This window comes from Anopheles funestus (assembly GCF_943734845.2).
Source record: "Anopheles funestus chromosome X unlocalized genomic scaffold, idAnoFuneDA-416_04 X_unloc_171, whole genome shotgun sequence".
Lineage (NCBI taxonomy): Eukaryota > Metazoa > Arthropoda > Insecta > Diptera > Culicidae > Anopheles > Anopheles funestus.
In genome coordinates, this window is record NW_026045118.1 from 20,001 (window position 1) to 27,399 (window position 7,399).

A 7,399-nucleotide genomic window follows, 5' to 3' on the forward strand; every position below is an offset into this window, starting at 1 on the left:
ACACCTACGACCGCCCGCAAACGACGGGACTACAGGCTGGGAGCTTCAAGTTGTAGAGATGCGTTCGCATCGATCCTCTCAGGCGACCCATGCTTGGTGGTTAGTGCTTGCGCGTGCGCGCCCCGTGTGTGCTGGAATTGGCCAACCAGTGCACATTGGTGGTGCGTACCGTGACTTGCACCATGTGACGAGAGTGTTGAAGAACACTGTGTGGTGACTCTATGCCTATGTGATGGGGTGCTTGTAACACACGACCGAACCGACGGCTCGTTGGATGGTCACGACAGTGTGGTGCAGGTGCGCCCATGTGTAACGAATACATTGAGTGCCGTTGGAGGTTAGCGGTTGGTTGGTTGCATGCTACAACTTCGCGTTGTACATGGGCTGGCCGCTGCGCTTCCTTCGGGTTGCCACTTGATGTTGATAGGCTTGGTGTGTTGTGTTCGTTGACTTTTGGTTCATTCCAAAAGTCTTCGGACTTAGATTATTTTACAAGTGTCGGCGCTCTCGGACCGAAAATAAGAAGACAACTAAGAAGAAAAAGAGAAAGAAGCTAATAGTGGAAAGTATTCTTCTTCAAAGAAGGAACAAAAATTTTACAAGTGTTGAAAAATTTCCTAAGTCCAAAAAATTTTCTAAGTCCAGAAAATTTTCTAAGTCCCACAAAATGGAACTTGATGAAGAAGATACAGAAGTTGAAAATTTTTCTAAGTCCAAAAAATTTTCTAAGTCCAGAAAATTTTCTAAGTCCAAAGTGTTGGAGCAATTTCCAAAGGCCCATAGGTTGCACTGAATTTTCCTAAGTTGGCCACAAGTACCCATGAGGTATCGAGAAGGTTCACCCGAAGGACATAATATGTCCCAAAGTACCGATAGAGTACCCACAAATAGCACCGCGTTGGCCTAAGTTGGCCAAAAGTACCGATAGAGTACCCACAAGTAGCACTGAGTTGGCCTAAGTTGGCCAAAAGTACCGATAGAGTACCCACAAATAGCACCGAATGGGCCTAAGTTGGCCAAAAGTACCGATAGAGTACCCACAAGAAGCACTGAGTTGGCCTAAGTTGGCCAAAAGTACCGATAGAGTACCCACAAATAGCACCCAGTTGGCCTAAGTTGGCCAAAAGTACCGATAGAGCACCCACAAGTAGCACCCAATTGGCCTATGTTGGCCAAAAGTACCGATAGAGTACCCACAAATAGCACCCAGTTGGCCTAAGTTGGCCAAAAGTACCGATAGAGCACCCACAAGTAGCACCCAATTGGCCTATGTTGGCCAAAAGTACCGATAGAGTACCCACAAATAGCACCGAATGGGCCTAAGTTGGCCAAAAGTACCGATAGAGTACCCACAAATAGCACCGAATGGGCCTAAGTTGGCCAAAAGTACCGATAGAGTACCCACAAGTAGCACTGAGTTGGCCTAAGTTGGCCAAAAGTACCGATAGAGTACCCACAAATAGCACCCAGTTGGCCTAAGTTGGCCAAAAGTACCGATAGAGCACCCACAAGTAGCACCCAATTGGCCTATGTTGGCCAAAAGTACCGATAGAGTACCCACAAATAGCACCCAGTTGGCCTAAGTTGGCCAAAAGTACCGATAGAGCACCCACAAGTAGCACCCAATTGGCCTATGTTGGCCAAAAGTACCGATAGAGTACCCACAAATAGCACCGAATGGGCCTAAGTTGGCCAAAAGTACCGATAGAGTACCCACAAATAGCACCGAATGGGCCTAAGTTGGCCAAAAGTACCGATAGAGTACCCACAAGAAGCACTGAGTTGGCCTAAGTTGGCCAAAAGTACCGATAGAGTACCCACAAATAGCACCCAGTTGGCCTAAGTTGGCCAAAAGTACCGATAGAGCACCCAAAAGTAGCACCCAATTGGCCTATGTTGGCCAAAAGTACCGATAGAGTACCCACAAATAGCACCCAGTTGGCCTAAGTTGGCCAAAAGTACCGATAGAGCACCCACAAGTAGCACCCAATTGGCCTATGTTGGCCAAAAGTACCGATAGAGTACCCACAAATAGCACCGAATGGGCCTAAGTTGGCCAAAAGTACCGATAGAGTACCCACAAATAGCACCGCGTTGGCCTAAGTTGGCCAAAAGTACCGATAGAGTACCCACAAGTAGCACTGAGTTGGCCTAAGTTGGCCAAAAGTACTGATAGAGTACCCACAAATAGCACCGAATGGGCCTAACATGGCCAAAAGTACCGATAGAGTACCCACAAATAGCACCGAATGGGCCTAACATGGCCAAAAGTACCGATAGAGCACCCACATATAGCACCCCATTGGCCTAAGTTGGCCAAAAGTACCGATAGAGTACCCACAAAGAGCACCCAATTGGCCTAAGTTGGCCAAAAGTACCGCCAAGTAGCACCATAGAGGCCCGAGTAGAGCGAAATGTGGGCCAAATTGAACATTTGAAAATTTTTACAAGTCCAGAAAATTTTCTAAGTCCAGAAAATTTTCTAAGTCCAAAGAGTTGGACAAATTTCCTTAGGCCCAAAGGTTGCACTGAATGTTCCTAAGTTGGCCATCAGTACCCATGAAGTATCGCGAAGGTTCACCCGAAAGACACAATATGCCCTAAAGTACCCACAGAGTACCCACAAGTTGCACCCAATTGGCCTAAGTTGGCCAAAAGTACCGACAAGTAGCACCATAGAGGCCCGAGTAGAGCGAAATGTGGGCCAAAGTACCGAGTAGTTGCCACAAATGCCCAAATGGATACCAAAATGTGGTACCAAGTACCTAACTGTTGCAACAAATGCTAGCTTTCTGAGCAAAAGCTGTGGACCAATTTCGTAGAAGAACCGCCTAGGCGAAAAGGCAAAAATCGCCGAAGCTGGCCCGCTCGCAGAGCTCGCGGGCCAGGAGATACTCATAGGGCGATTTACTAGAGTGGGGAACTTGAGAATTTTTGTGTCCGAGACTTTGGGCAACTTCGCGGCCGCCCCCTTAAAGTAAAAGATTTTCTCTGGGTGCCTAAAATTCGCAATTCCCGCAAAGTCGGGAAGACGTTAAAGTTTTTGCCCAAAAAATGGCCATCGATTTAAGGTGATTTTCCAATAAGAAAATGCTTCCTATTTTGAATTTTTTCGAATATTTCCTAAACTAAGCGTCGGAGCACATGGCCGTGGAGGAACTTTTGGTAGCTTTTGGCAAGGGCTATCGGATGAAATAATAAGAAAGGCCATCAGAGCGATATTGGATTAATGCGGGCTCATAAACGCACCTGAGAAGTGAAAATTGGTACCTTGCACGCAGGATGCAAGAAATGCTTGAGTGTTAACCATCATCGGTACCAAGTACCTAGGTTATATCGAGTGCGTAGATGGAAGTCGGTACCAAAGGGAAACCTTCCTAGGCTAGGTGCACGCAAGTGAGTATGGATCGATCAGTAGAAAGATGGGAAGCCCAAGGAAACCTTCCTAGGCTAGGTGCACGCAAGTGAGTATGGATCGATCAGTAGAAAGATGGGAAGCCCAAGGAAACCTTCCTAGGCTAGGTGCACGCAAGTGAGTATGGATCGATCAGTAGAAAGATGGGAAGCCATAGGAAACCTTCCTAGGCTAGGTGCACGCAAGTGAGTATGGATCGATCAGTAGAAAGTGGGAAGCCCAAGGAAACCTTCCTAGGCTAGGTGCACGCAAGTGAGTATGGATCGATCAGTAGAAAGATGGGAAGCCATAGGAAACCTTCCTAGGCTAGGTGCACGCAAGTGAGTATGGATCGATCAGTAGAAAGATGGGAAGCCATAGGAAACCTTCCTAGGCTAGGTGCACGCAAGTGAGTATGGATCGATCAGTAGAAAGATGGGAAGCCATAGGAAACCTTCCTAGGCTAGGTGCACGCAAGTGAGTATGGATCGATCAGTAGAAAGATGGGAAGCCCAAGGAAACCTTCCTAGGCTAGGTGCACGCAAGTGAGTATGGATCGATCAGTAGAAAGATGGGAAGCCCAAGGAAACCTTCCTAGGCTAGGTGCACGCAAGTGAGTATGGATCGATCAGTAGAAAGATGGGAAGCCATAGGAAACCTTCCTAGGCTAGGTGCACGCAAGTGAGTATGGATCGATCAGTAGAAAGATGGGAAGCCCAAGGAAACCTTCCTAGGCTAGGTGCACGCAAGTGAGTATGGATCGATCAGTAGAAAGATGGGAAGCCATAGGAAACCTTCCTAGGCTAGGTGCACGCAAGTGAGTATGGATCGATCAGTAGAAAGATGGGAAGCCCAAGGAAACCTTCCTAGGCTAGGTGCACGCAAGTGAGTATGGATCGATCAGTAGAAAGATGGGAAGCCATAGGAAACCTTCCTAGGCTAGGTGCACGCAAGTGAGTATGGATCGATCAGTAGAAAGATGGGAAGCCATAGGAAACCTTCCTAGGCTAGGTGCACGCAAGTGAGTATGGATCGATCAGTAGAAAGATGGGAAGCCATAGGAAACCTTCCTAGGCTAGGTGCACGCAAGTGAGTATGGATCGATCAGTAGAAAGATGGGAAGCCATAGGAAACCTTCCTAGGCTAGGTGCACGCAAGTGAGTATGGATCGATCAGTAGAAAGATGGGAAGCCCAAGGAAACCTTCCTAGGCTAGGTGCACGCAAGTGAGTATGGATCGATCAGTAGAAAGATGGGAAGCCCAAGGAAACCTTCCTAGGCTAGGTGCACGCAAGTGAGTATGGATCGATCAGTAGAAAGATGGGAAGCCATAGGAAACCTTCCTAGGCTAGGTGCACGCAAGTGAGTATGGATCGATCAGTAGAAAGATGGGAAGCCATAGGAAACCTTCCTAGGCTAGGTGCACGCAAGTGAGTATGGATCGATCAGTAGAAAGATGGGAAGCCCAAGGAAACCTTCCTAGGCTAGGTGCACGCAAGTGAGTATGGATCGATCAGTAGAAAGATGGGAAGCCATAGGAAACCTTCCTAGGCTAGGTGCACGCAAGTGAGTATGGATCGATCAGTAGAAAGATGGGAAGCCCAAGGAAACCTTCCTAGGCTAGGTGCACGCAAGTGAGTATGGATCGATCAGTAGAAAGATGGGAAGCCAAAGGAAACCTTCCTAGGCTAGGTGCACGCAAGTGAGTATGGATCGATCAGTAGAAAGATGGGAAGCCCAAGGAAACCTTCCTAGGCTAGGTGCACGCAAGTGAGTATGGATCGATCAGTAGAAAGATGGGAAGCCATAGGAAACCTTCCTAGGCTAGGTGCACGCAAGTGAGTATGGATCGATCAGTAGAAAGATGGGAAGCCCAAGGAAACCTTCCTAGGCTAGGTGCACGCAAGTGAGTATGGATCGATCAGTAGAAAGATGGGAAGCCCAAGGAAACCTTCCTAGGCTAGGTGCACGCAAGTGAGTATGGATCGATCAGTAGAAAGATGGGAAGCCCAAGGAAACCTTCCTAGGCTAGGTGCACGCAAGTGAGTATGGATCGATCAGTAGAAAGATGGGAAGCCATAGGAAACCTTCCTAGGCTAGGTGCACGCAAGTGAGTATGGATCGATCAGTAGAAAGATGGGAAGCCATAGGAAACCTTCGTAGGCTAGGTGCACGCAAGTGAGTATGGATCGATCAGTAGAAAGATGGGAAGCCCAAGGAAACCTTCCTAGGCTAGGTGCACGCAAGTGAGTATGGATCGATCAGTAGAAAGATGGGAAGCCATAGGAAACCTTCCTAGGCTAGGTGCACGCAAGTGAGTATGGATCGATCAGTAGAAAGATGGGAAGCCATAGGAAACCTTCCTAGGCTAGGTGCACGCAAGTGAGTATGGATCGATCAGTAGAAAGATGGGAAGCCCAAGGAAACCTTCCTAGGCTAGGTGCACGCAAGTGAGTATGGATCGATCAGTAGAAAGATGGGAAGCCATAGGAAACCTTCCTAGGCTAGGTGCACGCAAGTGAGTATGGATCGATCAGTAGAAAGATGGGAAGCCCAAGGAAACCTTCCTAGGCTAGGTGCACGCAAGTGAGTATGGATCGATCAGTAGAAAGATGGGAAGCCATAGGAAACCTTCCTAGGCTAGGTGCACGCAAGTGAGTATGGATCGATCAGTAGAAAGATGGGAAGCCCAAGGAAACCTTCCTAGGCTAGGTGCACGCAAGTGAGTATGGATCGATCAGTAGAAAGATGGGAAGCCATAGGAAACCTTCCTAGGCTAGGTGCACGCAAGTGAGTATGGATCGATCAGTAGAAAGATGGGAAGCCATAGGAAACCTTCCTAGGCTAGGTGCACGCAAGTGAGTATGGATCGATCAGTAGAAAGATGGGAAGCCATAGGAAACCTTCCTAGGCTAGGTGCACGCAAGTGAGTATGGATCGATCAGTAGAAAGATGGGAAGCCCAAGGAAACCTTCCTAGGCTAGGTGCACGCAAGTGAGTATGGATCGATCAGTAGAAAGATGGGAAGCCATAGGAAACCTTCCTAGGCTAGGTGCACGCAAGTGAGTATGGATCGATCAGTAGAAAGTGGGAAGCCCAGTACCAAATGCCCTAGTGAAGACCGTAAACGAATATCATGAACCGAGAAGGAGCACCAAATGCCCTAGTGAAGACCGTAAACGAATATCATGAACCGATAAGGAGCACCAAATGCCCTAGTGAAGACCGTAAACGAATATCATGAACCGATAAGGAGCACCAAATGCCCTAGTGAAGACCGTAAACGAATATCATGAACCGAGAAGTAGCAACGAATGCCTGAAAAAGTACCAAGTCCTCGGTATAGAGTAACGAGAGTTAACCGCCGTGATGTATGCAATGTGGGCAGCCATTGCATGGGTTCTGGACTTGGTTCGCGAATAACTTTTTTGCTAGACATCGGACAAAGTTGACGTGGAAGAACGAAATGTAGCATTTGATGCCACCTATCCAAAACTTTTTCAAGATTGAAGATCCGATCGATACAGCCTGAGTTATAGGCAAAAGTTGGTGCAAAAACGAGCATTTTTAATGGTGAAAAATCGGTACTCCTCGAATAGCTCCTGTTGGAAGCATCGGACCACATGGTCGTGGAGGAACATATTGTAGCGCGCGGTGTCAAGTATCGACACCCAAAACCGCATGTCCGATGGACGGAAAATGACCAAGTTATAGTGAAAACTTGGTTGCACCAAATTCCCGAAGAAGTGCAACGAGAAGGTGAATGCGATGGTTGTTCGTCGAATAGCTCCGGCCACAGACATGGTAGCGATTAGTGGTGCATGGAAGAAATCTAGCCACAAGTGCCATCTACCCATGGCCAGAAGAAAGTGTGGCCATATCTTGGATACCGGCGGAGCTATGGGGCAAATATGGGCCAAAAATGGTGCAAGTTGGACCAAAAATCCGAAAAAGTACCTAGGTAAATGCGATGGTTGTTCGTCGAATAGCTCCGGCCAGAGACATG

At 47.8% G+C, this 7,399-nt stretch overlaps 1 non-coding gene across 1 annotated transcript in view; it reads left to right on the plus strand.

The window, feature by feature from the left end:
• The window catches only part of LOC125773004 (large subunit ribosomal RNA), a 4,179-nt gene extending 4,074 nt beyond the window's left edge, over positions 1-105 (plus strand). The window contains exon 1 of the ribosomal RNA XR_007419820.1: positions 1-105. This exon is cut by the window's left edge and continues 4,074 nt beyond it. This is a non-coding gene — a ribosomal RNA (large subunit ribosomal RNA).
• The last annotated feature ends 7,294 nt before the right edge of the window (positions 106-7,399 follow it).